At 40.2% G+C, this 19,483-nt stretch overlaps 1 long non-coding RNA gene across 1 annotated transcript; it reads right to left on the reverse strand.

Moving 5' to 3' along the window:
* Window positions 1–204: 204 nt before the first annotated feature.
* On the reverse strand, window positions 205–5,998 carry LOC120930831. Its single transcript, XR_005747729.1, has 3 exons — window positions 5,952–5,998; window positions 2,991–3,128; window positions 205–834 (listed from the first exon to the last, which is right to left on the reverse strand). It is a non-coding gene; the product is annotated as an uncharacterized LOC120930831 (long non-coding RNA).
* Window positions 5,999–19,483: the final 13,485 nt, after the last annotated feature.

Here is a 19,483-nt window from a genome sequence, read left to right on the forward strand (position 1 = left end):
CCACGTGTTAAAATGTAAGAGAGATAGATAGATAGATAGATAGATAGATAGATAGATAGATAGATAGATAGATAGATAGATAGATAGATAGATAGATAGATAGATCTATCCAGGGTGGCCTGTGTTCCACACTGGAAAAGGGTCCTGTGCATTTTTGGCTCTATTTCAGATGAAAAATTAAGGCAAAAATTCAGACCTGGTTTGCATCCAAATTGGTGTACAGGAACGAATTTTCCCAGATAAAAATAGAAAAAAGGTAACCTAAATAAGAAAATGTATTGAGCCATAACATCAAAGAATTGGTAAGCTGCAATACAATAAATGTTCGCTTTTGGGTTTAATACTGCATGAAGAAAATACGCCTGCTAGGTTAAAAAAATTCAAATTGTTTAGCTAGGAAATGTTTAGTGCATAGATGAGTATTTCATATCAAGTTAGCAGCGAATATAAGTAATGATTGATATGAAGAGATAAAGAAAGCAGTGGCTAGGACAGGTGGCTTGCTGTAAGGGACTGATAACTGCATTCTTCACATTATCATGGTGTGTAAACAAAGCCAAACATATGGTAAAAATTATAGAAATAAATAGCTAAGTTCACTTATTACATTTATATAACAATAAAATATACAGTACTATATTTCTGTAAATGGCATGTAGTCATAACAAAGATGGGTTGTGCTTGGTAATGTTAGCATGATGGCAAGGCAGCAACTTCTTTTCTTCCAACCAGATTTCATGGCTGATGATTGAAAATTTTGTACTGGAAGTATGAACGAAGAGAACCAAGGAATGAGCTTATATCTTCCTCATCTTCAGAAACATCACATTTGACCTAGAAAGACAGTTTTACATTTTTAGCTGTTTCTCTTTACCAACATTCTTCATAATGTGCAAAGACCCATAGAATACAATAGAAGTGCTTCTACAGGCAGGTGAAAAAAATGAAGCCTTATGCCGCGTACACACAGTCAGAATTTCTGACAACAAATGTTCGATGGGAGCTTTTTGTCAGAAATTCCGACCGTGTGTAGGCTCAATCGGACATTTACTTTCGGAATTTCTGACAACAAAAATTTGAAAGCTTGTTCTCAAATTTTCCGACAACAAAATCCGTTCTCGTAAATTCCGATCGTGTGTGGACAATTCCGACGCACAAAATTCCACGCATGCTCTGAATCAAGTACGAGACGGAAGCACTCGGTCTGGTAAAACTAGCGTTCGTAATGGAGATAGCACATTCATCACGCTGTTACGGACTGAAAAGCACGAGGCTGAAAAGCGCGAATCGTCTCTCACCAAACTTCTACTAACACGACTGGTATTGAACTTCCCTTTAATAGTGCTGTCGTACGTCTTGTACGTGACCGCGTTCTTAGCGATCGGAATGTCTGGCAACGTTTGTGTGACCAGGTGTATGCAAGACAAGTTTGAGCCAGAAAATTAGGGATTTCCGATCATTTGTACGCGGCATTACAGTCGTTTCTAGGCAGTTGAGTTTAGAGGCATTTTTTAGAATGCATTCAGAAGCTTACAGTTTACAGGCATTTCAAGCGCGTTTAGCCGTGTTTCGTTTACAGACCTTTTTCATTTTTGAAAAAAAAAATTATATATATATATATATATATATATATATATATATATATAATCTATACGAAAAAGTGGCAAAAAACTAAGGGCCAAATTCACAAAGGAGATTCGACGGAGTATCTCAGATACTCCGTCGTATCTCTCAGAGTATCTATGCGACTGATTCATAGAATCAGTTACGCATAGATATCCCTAAGATCCGACAGGTGTAATTGTTTTACACTGTCGGATCTTAGGATGCAGTACAGCGGCCACCGCTGGAGGGAGTTTGCGTCGTAAACCAGCGTCGGGTATGCAAATTAGGAGTTACGGCGATCCACGACGGATTTTCGCGTTCGCTACGTCGCCGCTAGTCTAGTTTCCCGTCGCAAAGTTAGTCGTCGTTTTTGGTGCCTTAACTTTACACAGCAATCGTATTGCTGTATAAAGTATGGCAGTCGTTCCCGCGTCGAAATTTAAAAATTCACGTCGTTTGCGTAAGCCGCCCGGGAATACGGAATTACGCTACACGCGTCGCCGTTCGAAAAAATGACGTCACCTTGCGCAAAGCACGGCGGGAGTTACGAAATGGGCACATGCCCATTTAAATTACGCGGGCTTAAGCCGGAGGCCGCCGGCATAGTTTTCATCGCAAGTGCTTTGTGAATCAGGCACTTGCGATGAAAACTTGCGGCGGTGTAACGTATCTACGATACGTTACGCCGCCGCACTTCTACCTGAATCTGTCCCTATATACTTAAGCAGCATTGTTAGGGTTTACAAGCACTTTAAAGAATAACTCTGGGCAAAATCTGTACCCACACTGCATGTGTTAACTGCTTGTTTTTGTCTAGGGGATTGAAGAGCGGAGATATACTTATCTAATCGGCCTCCGAGTGCAAGACCGGTCCTCCTGCCCCCCTGCACGCTAGCAATCTTGTGAATGAACTGCTCCGGACACCATCACACCCACTAACCGGCTCTGAAAGTGAGGACGGCAGGAACAGTCCACCAATGGATATGGGGGAGAGACGTTTTACAGAGGATTGAAAAATAGGGTAAGTACAGCCTTTTGGTGCGCCACGAGACAAAAAAAGCAGTTAACCCATGCAGTGCGGTCACGACCCCCCTGCATGGGAGAAAATAACAATTTCATGGAGTTCTGCTTTAAGGCTTGCATGTTCTGCAGCAATTTCTGACTTACAGTTGTATATGTCAATGACATGAGTACCATGGGGCATGTGTATGGCAGTTATACTGAATTTTAGGCACAAGAATTGGTAGCAGCTAAAGCAGGATGGAGAAACAAATTATGACTTTTAAGGCTTAACAGAATTGATTTATTCAAGTTGTTCTGGCATTTCAGACCTGAATAATTTTTTTTAAATACTGTATAGTAAACTATAAATTGGAAGTGCTTACAGCATGTTTGGTCTGCTTTGCTTGGGCTTTAACAACATCTAGGAAATGCTCAAGTTTATGCAAGTATTTTCTCCCGGGTAGGCAAATTTTCTTCAGGGATTTTGTGGCTCTGCAGCAGATTTCAGCAGCTGACACATTCTTTGGGAAAGAAAGTTACAATAATTAAAACAATATAATTGGTGTTTTTTGTGTTGAAAAACATACAGTAGTATACTTTCTAAAACACCTGCTTTATGGCATCAATCTAATACATATAATGAATTTAATTTATAATTATATCATAACTATTCATAAAAAAGCCCCCAAAGTCAAACTAATTTAAGCAATAAACCCCTTTTGTAAATACTTATGAACAGGCTTTCAAAAAACAGGTAAAATCTAATAATCACGTAATTCAAAAATATATATATATTTTATTTAATTATAGTCAGAACACGTACATGTAACCTATTGACAACAGACAATACACACATTTTAAATAATCTAAAATCTTCCCCTGCAAAGCATGCATAAGTAGCTCCCTATTTTTAATATCCCTAAAACTAATCTTCAAACAATAATCTCTGTCCAATCACTAATACTCCAGCATAAGGAAAAGGTGACTTATAAGGAAACGTTGTACTTGTCTTTTGAATATAAATATGAAGAAATCACAACAAATCTATAGGTGATAATCGTATCCCATCGTTAAGACAAATGCCACAGGTAGTTGCTGCAAGAAGGCAAAATCATTAGCCAGAAAATAAATGTCTGTAAACACATGTCACTTTCCTTGTGAGAAGCCACAGCATACAAGTTGTAATTCAAAGGGGGTACTTCACTTGGAATATGAGGATGGGACAATGAATGTTGTAAGGGCCCACCAAGGTTAATGCAGATAGCCCTTGGCTCATATACTTAAGCACATCCACATAATATCGAGCCAGGATGTGCTCCTTCAAGAAAGCGCACAAAGTCCACCAATCAAATTGCCTCAAACTTGCATGACAATGACAACAAGGATCCCCAAGAGGTATAATAAACCAATGACCACTGCAAAATGGGCTGCTCTTGTCCATCAGTTATATAGAGGTTGTTGCATGCTTGGTAGGTATCCCCTTTGAATTACAGCTTGCATGCTGTGGCATCTCACAAGAAACAAGGCATATGTTTATTAGACATTTATCTAGCTACTAATTTACAAGGTCATCTTGCAGCAAGATGGCATTTGTCGTAAAGTGATTGTAAATCATCACCTTGTAAAACAACCTGTTCAGTTTAACATAGAAATACAAGGTAAAAAAAATAACATTATAAATACCTTTTTTATCATTTTTTTTTAGAACTATATTCCCTCTGTTCTCAGCTGCATTACAGTTTGGGGGAGAAAAAGCAGCAGCACACTGATCTTCCCAGTGAATGGTTGTGCAGGGGGGATAAGTCTGATCATTGGAAGAGAGCAGGCTAGGTTCCCAGCACAGCTAGAGAACTGACCACAATGTGGAATATGAAATGTTGGGTTTAAATACTCTTTAATAATGGGATATGATAATCACCTATGAATCCTCAATTATGTTGTTATAATCATTCTGTGGATAGTATTAGTTCACACATACACACTTAGTTGTTAACAGAGCTCATGGATAGGGCTAGAAGACTATTGCCTAGACTACCTGATGAGACTGGATGATACTGAAGTATTTGTGATTTCACAGAGACCATTGCCTAAAGAGTTAGCGTTATGAAATATAGGGAGCAGAGGGGGACTGACAACTCATGGGGCCCCCGGGCAATAGAAGATTATGGGGCCCCCGGGGCAATAGGAGTTTACACACACAGACACACAATATATACACACACAGTATGCGCACACAGTACACATACACGCACTGAAAAGGTACTGGAGAGGCAGGGCAGCTATAATCTTGGGATTTTAAAAAAAAAACAGATTTTACATACTATCCCTGGTTTTACTGAGGCTGGCAACCCTAATGGGGCCCCCTAGTGGCATGGAGCCCTCGGGCAATGCCCAAGTGCCCGAATGGTCAGTCCACCCCTGATAGGGAGATCCCCATGCATACTGTATAGGGGAAATATTTTAGATGATGTGTGTATTTTCTTATGTTAATACATTATACTTCTGTATTTTTAGATACAATTAAATAAAAATCGATATATTTATGCAATTACGTGGTTATTTGTACTAGGCTGTACATAATAATACTGTCCATAAGTATTTCCATTACAGTGGCTTTTTTCTTAAATTACTTGAACTAATTTGCCATCTTTGTCCCACTGAGGAAAATTCCCTTCACTTCATGTCCCATAGAGACATTAGGATGGATGACAATATCTCTTTAAAATGAGGGAAATCACCTCCATGGTCACCATAAAGAGTTTCCCTTTTGGAAGATTTCTGATTTATTCATGTTCTTGAGACAGCCTTAATTTTGGATTTTTTTTGCATTTTAAATCCCAGCGACAATGGTCACCAGGACACAGAGCTATAGTAACTCTTTGGAGACAAAGACCGCAATAAACATGACAGGGGTTCTAACCCTTCCACATTCTATTTAAAGCTTAGAAAGAATATTTTGGCTTTTGATATACTTTAACTCAACTATACAGTAAACATTGATAATTATTAAAGAGGTATTCTTGAATAAAACTGGAAGCTGTTGAAATCGTTAAACATAATTAACAACTTTCTTGCCAGTAATGACAATAAAAGTCCATGGGAATGCAAAGGCAGCAGCCAAAAAAGGCCCTAAAAGGTAAACTGTATTTATTTGCTGTACTGCACTGTTTTTCTAAATTAAGTTTTAATTTTGCGGAGTTTGTAAGATACACTTTTTTTCACTGTCAAATACATGTTACAAAATATATATATATATATATATATACACACACACATTTTTTTCCGACAGCACCTCTAATATAAGGATATCAATGCCCAGAAAGGTTAAGCAATTTAATTTGTACCTTAGTTTCTCCAAGTACGGGTACTAATGTAGAATTGCAGTCTATCTGTAGAAATAAGTAGACAGTAGTTATACATTACAATACTAATATACCTCACACAAAAGCTTTTTTAATCTCTAAAAGCAGTATTAATTGTTGTGCAGAAAGGTACATTTTTAAACAAATAAAAAAAAACGAAATGTTGACATCATTTCAAACATTGGATCTCTTACCTCTCTAAACGCATTTGTCAGGTTTGTTAATTGCTCAAAAATCTGTTTGTATGTCTGTACTGAGTAGGCTGAGGTGAGATAAAAGAGGCTGAACACAATGCAAAGGGTCACCGGTGAATTTTTCATGGTCCACTAATGGTTCTGGTAATGCCTGGTGAAGAAGCTCCGATTTGAATATTTGTTATCCTGGTTTCAGGTTCATCTTTATCTGAGTTATATACAGTTACAAACCTCAAAGGAAGTGACATACAAGAACACAATAATTTGCTGACTGTTTGTTTCTATATATCAGATAATTACTTTTTTGATTAACTAAAACCAGACTATGCAAATGTAAGAGGAAATTTTTTAAATAGTTTCTAGGAATACAAGTAATTTAATTTACGCAGTGGTAAATGAACGTTTCACTGATCATGTTCCATTTTAAATTTAGATAATTTATTAAAAAAATTAGATTTACACCTTCCTGTGACCCTTCTCCGAACTAAATTTAGATAAATGAACATATGGAATGGTACACAGGCAATACACTTCTGCTCAACTGCCTATCTAGTCTCAATAGAATGATAATAAAATGCAAGCAAATCTTATTAGGGTGATTCAGTGGGACAAACCAGCCTTAGGCCGCGTACACACGGTCGGTCAAAACCGATGAAAACGGACTGAAGGACCGTTTCATTGGTCCAAACCGATAGTGTGTGGGCCCCATCGGTCAGTTATTCTTCGGTCAAAAAAAAGAGAACTTGCTTTAAAATTGAACCGATGGACGCCTAACCGATGGGTCAAAACCAACGGTTAGTATGCAAAAGCATCGGTTAAAAACCCACGCATGCTCATAATCAAGTCGACGCATGCTTGGAAGCATTTAACTTCGTTTTTTTCAGCATGTTATTGTGTTTTACGTCACCGCGTTGGACTCGATCGTTTTTTTAAATGATGGTGTGTAGGCACATCAGACCATCAATCAGCTTCATCGGTTAACCGATGACAACGGTCCTTCAGAGCGTTGTCATCGGATGGACCGACCGTGTGTACGGGGCCATACAGCTACATTTCAATCCTTTAACTGATATCTCCTGTTGTGCAAATTTCTCTCCAGTTTTTTCACATCCATATGAAAATTTAGTTTATGACCTCAAGCATTCTTTCCAATTGCATGGACATGGGTAAACAAGCCTGTGTGTCACCATGCACAGGCTCATCTTCTTTAAGAGGACATTTTCACCATTCATGCAGCTTATGTATACCCACTAGATTGCCTAAACTGAATATTATTCAGCCAACACCTGTGATGATTGCTATAGTAATGCAGAGAGGTGTGAGAGTACAACTTTTAGTGATTACATATAACCCACAGTAATATGAAATCACTTTGGTGATGAAAAATCCCAAGAATTTTTTCCTGAAGGAAATCCAATTTTAAAAATTTGCCATAAAATTTAACAACTTTATGCCGCGTACACATGATCAGGCTTTTGCACGGCCAAATCACATCGAAATTCTGACGGAATTCCATCAGAAAAATATAAAACATGTTCTATATCTAAAGTCCAATGGAATTCATCAGAATCGGAAAATTCAAAGGAAAAAGTCCATCTGACCTTTTCCATCGGAAATTCCGATCGTGTGTACAGGGCATAATGGAAAATTTATAATCTAGAAATGCAAATAGAAATAACTAATCAGTGACAGCACAAAAAAAGGTAGATAACCAATTAAACCAAGGTTAAATGATCGAAACACAATCACAATGATATAAAGACAATTTTACTAAAGGATTTAGGAATATCCACAAAATAAATTGTGTGAATATTAACTTTGGTTATCCAGTCATGTGCAGATTAAAGTGGAAGTTTATGGTCAAAACAAAAATGGGCGAACAGGCAAGATTTCTAATGCAGAAGAGACATTGTTTGTCTCTTCTGCATTAAAATGAGCCACCTGCCTGTTCGCCAATGTACTGTTAGCTGGGTACACGCAGCTCACTGTAGAAATTCAGCAAAGCTGAACCGGACAGCACTACCGCACAATGTCAACCGGGACGTGCAATGAAAGTGGCCGGCACTTGATATCCAGAAGCTAGAACTAGAAGATGTCAGTGGCCAGCAGGGAGCCCCAGGATGTTGCATCACTGGAGCAGAGGTGAGTACAGTTCCAGTTTAAATAAGTAAACATTTTTTTTTTACATGGCTGGATAATTGAAGAAAATCTTCAATTAAATGTGTATTTTTTTAATTTATTTATTGCAGGTATTTATAAGGCACTGACAACTTATGCAACACTTTACATATTGTACATTAACATCCCTGTCTTCAAGGAACTTGTAATCTAAGGTCCCTATCTTACATGCATACATACACATACACTGATAAAAATGATTCTGTTGACTTGTAATTTTAACAGAACATTTTTATAATTTTCAACATAAAAATAAATGTTTATTAATTTACTTTGATATTTTAAGTACCTTACTTAATTTTCATTCTTTTTTAAAACACACCTTAGGGCCCTTTCACACGGGGCAGATCAGTAATGATCCGCCTCCGTGTGTCCGTAAGCTCAGCGGGGATTGCCTTCATATATCCCCGTTGAGCCGGCGGCTGACAGGGCGGTCCCCACACACTGTGCAGCGACCGCCCTGTCTTTTCTCCGCTCTCCCCTATGGGGGGATCGGATGAACACGGACCGTGTGTCTGTGTTCATCCGATCCTATCCGCAGACGGAAGAAAAAAATTTCTTCCGTCCGCAAAATCGGATCTTTGCGGAGGCGGGTGATTACGGGTGTCAGCAGATGTTTATCCGCTGACACCCGCAATCACATAGGGACCAATGTATGTCCCTTTTTCACCTGCTAACGGATGGATGAAAAAGCGGACATACGGTCCGCACATGTGAAAGGGGCCTTATACATTTACAAAAATAATGTATAATATTGAGTAATCTAGACAAAATGTTTAAGGCATTTCCATATACTAATTGAGTTACATTTACTTAAAAAAATTATCTTTTCATTTGACTGAAATTGTGGGATGCATATGTTTGCGAGTTTTGATGCTGTATATTTTGACATCTTCTGGAAAGCCTGCACAAGGCAGTTCCCCTATGTCTGAGGCCAATCAGGACAAAAGAGCTGCACCAGTTACAAGAATTTTTCCAAGTCACTACAAAGACAAGATGCAGGGTAAGGGACTGCCAGCAGTTAAGCTTAGAAACGATATTGTGCCAAAAAAATGTATGTTTCAACCGGTTCGGTTTTTGAGATATTGGAGTTCAAATTTGGATAATGTAACATCAAGACTTTGCGCCCAATGGTATTAAAATTTGATGAAACCTTTGAAGCACATGTTATTAAAACCTTTGAAGCACATGTTATTAAAACAATTATACAATAGGGGTTAATTACGAAAGGCAAATCCACTCTGCACTACAAATGCAAACTACAAGTGCAATCTGCACTTTCAGTGCACTGAAAGTGCACTTGGAAGTGCAGTCGCTGTAAATCTGAGGGGTAGATCTGAAATGAGGGGAAGCTCTGCTGATTTTATTATCCAATCATGTGCAAGCTAAAATGCTGTTTTTTATTTTTCTTGCATGTCCTCCTCGGATCTACAGCGACTGCACTTCCAAGTGCAATTTCAGTGCAATTTCAATTGCACTTGTAGTTTGCGCTTGTAGTGCAAAGTGCATTTTCCTTTCGTAAATAACCCCCCATATGTTTGTGCTGCATTTGTGCTGATTTGTACCACAAAAACAAACTTGTTCGGTTTTTGAAATATTGGAGATTCAACGTTAGATTATGTAACCTATGTAACTATGTTATTACATTTCAAAAACAAAAATATCATAATTATGCTGCATTGTCAGGAAAAACAAGCATATGGGTATAGTGTATTATTTTCATACCGCACTCTCATTTATCAGAAAGATTGATTATGGGACTAATTTATGCTTTTACCCTGAGCTACCCTGAAAACCTAAAATATACCGTTGAAGTTTTTCAGAAGATCCTTTTTAGAGCTAGATGTGGGAAACACTTTAACCGCTTGCCGACCAGCCATCGTCATTATACTGCGGCAGGTCGGCTCCCCGGCGACCCAACGATTGCAGTGTATAGAGGCAGAACGGGGATCTGCCAGTGTAAACAAGGCGATTCCCTATTCTGACAGATGACACGTCAGAGATCTTCTGTTCCCAGTGATCGGGAACAGCTATCTGTCATGTCCCTGGTAGCCCATCCCTCCTACACTTAGAACACACTTAATCCCTTGATTTCCCCCTAGTGTTAACCCATTCCCTGTTAGTGTCATGTATACATTAATCAGTGAATTTTTATAGCACTGATCAATGTAATAATGTCACTGGTCCCCCAAAAGTGTCATTTGGGGTCAGATTTGTCCGCAGAAATCCTGCTATAACTTGCAGATCATCGATATTACCAGTAAAAGCAATTAAAAAAATCCTAAATCTATCCAATAGTTAGTAGACGCGAAAACTTTTACGCATTCCGATCAATATACGCCTATTGCGATTTTCTTTACCAAAAACATGTAGAAGAATATATATTGGCCTAAACTGATGAATACATTTTTATATATATATATATATATATATATATATATATTGGATATGTATTATAACAGAAATAAAATATTTTTTTCTAAATTGTCGCTATTTTTTATTTTATAGCGCAAAAAAATAAAAACCGCAGAGGTGATCAAATACCACCAAAAGAAACCTCTATTTCCTGACCCACCTCACGTTATCACACAATGGCTTAACACCTCCTCCAGAGGCCCATATGACCACCTGTATCTAGCTGAATATAAAGACAGCCCCTCCCCCAACTAGGATGTTCTTCTTTTTTGGTCCGCTCCGGCCACCTGTTGATTGGTGTTGGTAAGTCATTTGTTTGCTGCATCCCCACCTGCCGAACCTACCCCTCCATGTTCAGACTCTCATGGAGTTGGAAGATCCAGAATGCTGAAAGTATATTCTTCTAAAAACTGAGGTGCCTTTTTGTGCCAAGGCCGCGGGCAAAATAATGCTTAAACAGCATTGATATTGTACAGGTGTGGTATTATGAGCTCTGCAATATCATCATTGCCTCTCTCTTTGGATTTTTTTCCTGTCTTTTTTATATGCAGTGGACCGCACTGCTCTCCTGGCTTTATTGTCAGTCTGAGAGTGACTGGCAGTAAATAGTGTCACAGGGTGTGGGGAGATGGGCAGCACAGGATGGGAACCACCAGACGCCATGCAATGGGGTAAATGATTTTGGAGGTCTGCAGTTGGGAGGGCTTCTCTCTCTCTCTCTCTCTCTCTCTCTCTCTGCAGTCCTGCCAGGTAAAGGACTTCCCTCAGATTCTGATGCCACGTACACACGATCAGTTCATCCGATGAAAACGGACCGATGGATTTTTTCATCAGATATCCGATGAAGCTGACTTTCATCAGTCTTGCCTACACACCATCAGTTAAAAATCCGTTTGTGTCAGAATGCGGTGACGTAAAACACTACGACGTGCTGAGAAAAATTAAGTTCAATGCTTCCGAGCATTTTTTTCTATCGTTTTTTTAACCATCAGATCATTTTAAAACAGGTTCTACGTTTTTTCACCGATGGGGGAAAAAAAACGATGGGGCCCACACACAATCGGTTCGTCCGATGAAAACGGTCCATCGGACCATTTCATCAGACGAACCGATCATGTGTGCAGGGCATGAGTCTCCTGTCTGTCTCTGGATGTCTGTCCTGGCTCCCCTTCTATGCTGTGTACTTCTGTGGGTTTGACAGTCTGACTGGTTTTTGTTTTAGACTCTGTGTCTGCTCTCTGCCTTTGGAAATGCTGCCTGAAGCTCACTTGCTGATGCTTTAAAGTGAGTGGATGAAGGCAGATGGCTCTTAAAGAGGCATGGTTCCATGTTTTTTGGTGAGAGGTAAGATGTTCTCCATATTTTTTGTGCAAAGATGAGCTTGCCACACCTCTTAAGCCTCGTACACGCGGTTGGACATCCGACAAACTTTCCCTTGGATTTTTGTCCGAAGTGAGTTGTCCGGTCACACCCATAGCATACACACGCTCAGACTTTTCTGCAAACTTTTCTAAAACTTTCCCAACATCACGTGGTTTTTCTGCTCTTTTCTGCTCTTTACCGCCACCCTTTGGTTAACTTCTGCTATTTTTGGTTGATTTTAACATTGGTTCTGAGCATGCGTATTTGCACTTTGTACAAAAGTCGGATGGCTTGCAGTACACACGTTCGGACTAGGCACCATTGGACTTTTGTTATCGAAAAGTTTGTCCGTTTGCAGACTGAACTTTTTGTCCGATGAAACCCGAAAAAGTTGATCCGATGGAGTGTACACACGATCGGACAAATTTGAAGACTTGTTGATTTTGAAGTTTGTTGGCCGAAAGGCCGAACGTGTGTATGGGCCTTTAGTGGCACAGAAGATTAGCAAAGCAGGATGGGACAACATGGGACACGGTTCTTAAAAGAGTGCCCAAGGAAAATATGCAAATGAAGGTGTTTTGCGTTATTTTAGGAGCTGAAACCCTGAACACAACGATCCAAAAAACATAAGACCCGCCAACAATTGCAGGATGACGACACCTAACAGGTTTTCACATTCATTAGGCATGTGGTCAATACACTCTAAAGGAGTTGTTTCCACTTACCCTGTGAAGAGACAGGATCCAGGAAATTGGCACATGCGTTTATGCCAGCATTATAGAAGATGCCTAGCCAAGCTCAGGGTGCATTTTGGGCCTGCTGCATGCATGTCTGCAGTGGCAGAGAAATGAAATTGCACAGGTTGCCTCACAAGGATGTGGTTGTGCAAAATTTTAAGACCTATTAAGGTGGCTACAAGCAACACTCATAATTGCAGAGCGTAAAAATCGCTCGTTCATGAAGGATGGTTATTGCCCATAATGGCGGGGCGTAAATCGCTCATTCATGAAGGATGGTCTTTTCCCATAATGGCAGAGCGTAAATCGCTCGTTCATTAAGGATAGTCTTTTCCCATAATGGCAGAGCGTAAATCGCTTGCGCATGAAGGATGTTTTTTTCCCACAATGGCAGAGTGTAAATTGCTTGTTGATGAAGGATGATCGAGACCTCCTCAGAAGATTAATTTACAGTAACAGGTTCTCTTAACTTTATTCAAATAGGATGGCTGATGTATGTTTATGCAGTGCACTTCCACGGGTGGATGCTGCCCTCTAGTGTCTGGGACAGCAAGTGTCTTTTGCCTTTTTATAACTTGGTGTCTTCAGAGATCCTATGGATGTGAAAGTGGACTTGTTCACACCAGATGCAGTCCAGTGCGTTTTTGTTCTGCATCAAGAACGCATGGACAGTGTCTAGCGCAGTCAACAAAAGTAGAATGTTGCATTGTTTCTGTATGGAACATACATCTGGAAAGTGGCAAAATGCATTGAGAATGCATCAAAAACACTCATGCAGAAACACATCAGGAACATAGTAATTGTGACGATCTGGCCATCGGCTTGCACATAATCTATACAGTGACAGGTTCTGCCCGCCAATCGGCAACAGCGTTAAATTCGCTATATAAACTTCAGAAGTGGTATTGCATTCAGCACAGGAAACTACAAGATTTGGCACAGTTTCCAGAAAGAGATGAATTTAGCAACTGACTTTTGGTTGATGCTTTTGGTCGATCTATTACAAGCGTTGGCACACTCAGTCACTGCTATGAGAGCATTATGGTTATGCCACTGGGGGGCAGGCGGAATTTCTACACAAGCCTTTGACATTTGCTATAATGGGAGGTATTGTTTGGCCAAAAACTGAACAATGCAATTAAGCGAATGACAGGAGGAAAAGTCTGGACCTTGGCCACAGACTAGTAAGTGGAAGCCGCCATCCTTCACTCAAGCCTACTGATTTTAGAAGGTTCAGGAAGCCAAACCTTATAGGACAGGCTGCAGATTTAACAGATCATAGTGGAGGCGTCTCAAAGTTACTTTTGACATGAAATCAAGTCTAGAGCAAGCTGATAAGATGGCTGAAAAGTCTTTTGAAGGTGCGTCCAACCAGTGTCTTCCAGGGGGCCTGAGTGAAATTCAGGGTTGCAGCCTCCTTCTGCAGGGTCCAGAGGACAGGTGGGAGTACAAGTTGACCACTTAATTAATTTAATTTATGTTCAACATATCTCATAAGAGAAGAAATGTTTGCAAGATTTTCATACTGCTACAAGGCCATCATGCCAGTGAAGCCAGAAACATAGAATCATCATCCTTTCTCCACAGTTTTTCTAGTACTTAAGGCAGGAGCCTTCTGGCCTGTTTCAGTTTTAAGGAATCAAATGTGTTCATATACACCAAGAGGTTTAAGATTAAGTCCATGCTGACATTCACAGGGACAGTTCAGCAGGAGGACCAGTTGGTATCAACCGACTGGTCGACTCATAATTTCATGTACCTTTCAAGGGCGAGCACCAGAGGCGTGTGGCGAGATATCACTTCAAGTTCAGGTGTCTACCTTTTACAGAATTGGCACAGCCCCAGGAATCTTTTTGAAGATCTTGTTGGCAATGGTGTTACCTTGGGCCAGGTGGCGTATGAAGGCTTTTTTAAGTTGCCTTCTTTAACCCAGTAGTGTATTTAGGTTTTGTGCTGCCCTAGGCCTGACTAAACTCGTGCACCCCCAAATTTAAATATGACCCACCCCTTCCTGTCAAGACCACACCCTTTCCATTTAAGACCAGCCCTGACATTTTTGAGTGGGGACACTAGTTCTTAGGGCCTGGGGGGTGTAATGGATTCCCTTAATTTGCATAGATTTACTCTCACTTCCTGTTTGGCTATGGGGCAGGAAGTGAAGGAAAATCTCTGCAATAAATTGACAGGGGCTATAACCCTTCCTTACTCTATCCAAAATGAAAAAAAAAGTGTTGCCTATAGTTCTGCTTTAAGCACAATTTCTGGTAATTTTATGGAGAGGACTAATGCCACGTACACACAATCGGTTCATCCGATGAAAACGGACCGATGAATTTTTCATCAGATATCTGATGAAGCTGACTTTCATCAGTCTTGCCTACACACCATCAGTTAAAAATGTGTTCGTGTTAGAACGCGGTGACGTAAAACACTACAACGTGCTGATAAAAATGAAGTTTAACGCTTCCGAGCATGCGTCGACTTGATTCTGAGCATGCGTTGATTTTTAACCGTTGGACTTGCCCACAGACAATCGTTTTTTTCTATCGGTTTTTTAACCATAAGATAATTTTAAAACAGGTCATACGTTTTTTCACCGAAGGGAAAAAAACGATGGGGCCCACACACGATCGGTTCGTCCGATGAAAACGGTCCATCGGACCGTTTTCATCAGACGAACCGATCGTGTGTACAGGGCATTAGAAGATCATCATACATGCCAATGGTGCAGCAGAAAACATATAGCACAGTGAGGAAGGTTTGTGGTCCAGGATGATAGGACAGTCAAAATTAGAAGCATGGATAAAAATGTACTACAGCGCTACTAAGGTAAAATACAAAAGGAAAAAACAACAAAAATAACCAAATGATAAAGCTGCATACATAAAAGAGGTGTACTAAACCAACAAAATTGTGAATATAAAAGTAATAATGCGCTAATATCAACCTTTGCCGCTAACAGTGCACAGCATGAAAAAAGAGGATACCAAATAAACACACAAATGATGAGGTACCAAAATATTAACAGTGAAAAACCAATGTCAGAAAATAGCCAAAAAACACAGTAGAACAGCAACACCAGTTAACAGTTCGTGCTTGAGACTGAGTCAGCACTTCACAGCACTTCCTGTCACAGTCTAAGGCTGACACTTGTTGCTTCAGAAAAGGCACAGCTCATGTGAGAAAAAAGAGAGGGAGAGAGAGGGAGGGCTCATGGTGCAGTATTGTAACACACAAGGGGAACAGGGACTACACCATATAAAATGCACTCACGAATCCCTGGACAAATACGACACAATAATAGCCTCTGATGGCGCTCAGTGCGACGATCTCCTCATACGGATGGGTCTCCGTCGATCAAGTCACTCAGGCTCCTCACCCACGTGTTGTGTCACTCGTCACGTGACCCATGACAAAGTCCGTGCTGCCCTCCTGCAAAGTGCTGCCCTAGGCCTGGGCCTTGTTGGCCTAGGCCAGGATACAGCGTTGCTTTAACCTATGAGCTGAGCTGTCTATGGATCAGAAAATCTTTGTGCCTATACAAATTCAACAAGAACTGGAATTCTGTTGCCTTAGGCGGCATGCCACTCAGCCCAGGATATGTGCAAGACCATTGGAACACTTTTAAATTGCAGACTCCCCAGGTATCTTGAATGAAAGGAAGTCTTTTCTAGTATTTCAAGCCTTTCAGGATCTTCCAGGGGGCTGAGTAAGGTTGACAACAGGACTGTAGTAGCCTACATTGCTTGACAAAAGGACCCCCAAAGTCTTTTCTTGTTACATCTTGCAAATAAGAACCACTTTGTTAAGGTTGGCCTTCTTGCCAGGGAAGCAAAATCTAATTATTGGCTCGGTTAGGTAGAATATTTTTTCTACAAGTGCCTCATACCAACCTATGGGGCATCCCGGCAGTAGTTATCAGGGAGACTTAGCGGAACATGCAGCTTTTGATATTTGCAACAGGATATCAATGCAAAGACTCCATCATACAAGATACGTTCACAGTGCCATGAAAATTTCTGAATGCTGAACATTGCAACACTTTCCTGCAAGGGCCCTTTGGTGTCTTTTTTCCTGTTCCTTTTACCCGAGATAGGGATATAACGTCTATCTCCAAAGTTCAATTTAAAGTGGTATCCAGTTTCCAGAAAAACTTGGAAGTAGTCCCTCTGAGTTTCACACGAGAGTCACTGGATGCACAGCATGAAGACGTCAGTTTTCTTACACATGGTCGAGTTACTAACAGTGTATTTGGTCAAAAGAGGAAAGTGTACAATATTTTCATTTAGCCATCAGACCCTCAAGAGTCATCCACTCTTGGGTAACCAGCATAGCTTCCAACTGTCCCTGATTCCGAAGGACTGTCCCTGACTTGGAACAATGTCCCTCTGTCCCTCTTTCCTCCTTATTTGTCCCTCATTTTGGTCTGATCTATATAGATGTCTATAAAATGCACTTCTTATCTTTCAAAAAGTCTTTTCCAGCACTAAACCCGTTATCATATTTCTAGATTGCTGCTTTTGTAAATTTCAAAAGCCAATATAAAGAAATAGTAGTGTCTCTTTTCGTTTGTTCTCTCCCGTCCTATATCAGCTTGGGTATATCCCATTGTGTGATGACGTGAGGTGGGCCAGGAAAAGGGAAAATTGTTATCAAATACTTACTATAATTTTCCTATCCTGGCCCATCCTCACGTCAGCACAGGATTCCCTCCCTAGTGGCCTGTCGCAGGCTAAATTATCGAACATCCTAGTTGGGGGAGGGGCTGTCTTTATATTCAGCTGGATACAGGTGGTCATGTGGGGCTCCAGAGGAGGTGTTAACCCATTGTGTGATGACGTGAGGATGGGCCAGGAAAGGAAAATTACAGTAAGTATTTGATAACAATTTTCCCTTTTGTGGATGTAAATTTTGTTTGGGTATAGCGTTGCACGACCGTGCAATTGTCAGTTAAAGCGACGCAGTGCCGTATCGCAGAAAATGGCCTGGTCATTAAGCAGGCAAATCGTTTCGGGACTGGAGTGGTTAAAGTGCAAAATACTTTCCTAAAAGGCTTAAAAAGTTAATACATTCTGTATTCTATGTTCTTTACAGATATACTGTATTTACATGTGTGTGTGTTTCAGATTGATTTGTTAGCTTAAAATGTAGGTGCGTGTTATACGCCGATAAATACGGTATGTGTTCCTAACTTAAACTTTTCTATTAACTGGAAAAATGTTGTTGGCTTTACATGAACCTATGGTCTATAAACTGGAGAATTTTTTTTGCTTTAATTAAACCTTGGTCTATAAACTGGAAAAACTGAGTTGGCTTTAGTTGAACCCATGGTCTATAAACTGGAAAAATTGAGTTGGCTTTACTTAACCACTTCATTACTGGGCACTTAAACCCCCTTCGTGTCCAGACCAATTTCCAGCTTTCAGCGCTGATGCATTTTGAATGAAAATTGCTCGGTCATACAACACTGTACCCAAATTATATTTTTATCATTTTTTCCCACAAATAGAGCTTTCTTTTGGTGGTATTTGATCATCTCTGCAATTTTAATTTTTTGCGCTATAAACAAAAAAAAGACAGAAAATTTTGAAAAAAAACACAATATTTTTTACTTTTTGTTATAATAATATCCCAATTTTTTTTTAAAAGAAATAAAAATTTCCCTCGGTTTAGGCCGATACGTATTCTTCTACATATTTTTGTTAAAAAAATAGCAATAAGCAAAAGTTATAGCGCCTACAAAATAGGGGATAGATTTATGATTATTTTTTTTTTTTTTACTAGTAATGGCGGCGATCTGCGTTTTTTTTTGTGTCAGGCCTGCGATATTGCGGCGGACGTATCGGACACTTTTGACACAATTTTGGGACCATTCATATTTATACAGCCATCAGTGCTATAAAAATGCACTAATTACTGTATAAATGTGACTGTCAGGGAAGGGGTTAACACTAGGGGGTGAGGAAGCGGTTAAATGTATTCCCTTGGTGTGTTCTAACTGTGTGTGGAGGGAGACTGACTGGGGGAGGTGACCGATGCTGTGTCCCTATGTATAAGGGACACAGCATCGGTCTCCTCTCTCCCTGACAGGACGTGGAGCTCTGTGTTTACACACAGAGCTCCACGTCCCTGCTGTCACCGCCGATCGCGGTACCTGGCGGACATCGTGGCCGCCAGGCACGCGCCAGGCACACGCATCGGCTGCCCAGCAATGCGCCGGGCACAGTGTTTCCCCGCCGCGCACAGGGAATGTAAACAACAGGACGTCCAGGGATGTCCACCCGGCCCTTGAGAGCCGCGCTGTGGACATCTTTCGTCTACAGCGCGGATCTCAAGTGGTAAAAAACAACAACGTTGAAAACATAAAAAGTCTAATGAGTCAGACGTCATATCACAACAAATATATAGACTTGTTTTGATGAAATATTTACTTTATTGTAAATTTTTCCAAGCACATATGTCATACATATTATATGAATTGTTTAGCGCTATGCACTTTAATATATTGTTCTAGCTAGATTGTTACTAGATTCACAGTTCCCCCTATAACCACACACCCCAAATCAGCGCAAACCTGAACCTCATTTTTATTGATGACTTAATTTTTAGTTGGAATGGAAACCACATA

Source organism: Rana temporaria, chromosome 3 (assembly GCF_905171775.1).
Source record: "Rana temporaria chromosome 3, aRanTem1.1, whole genome shotgun sequence".
In the NCBI taxonomy this organism is placed as follows: domain Eukaryota; kingdom Metazoa; phylum Chordata; class Amphibia; order Anura; family Ranidae; genus Rana; species Rana temporaria.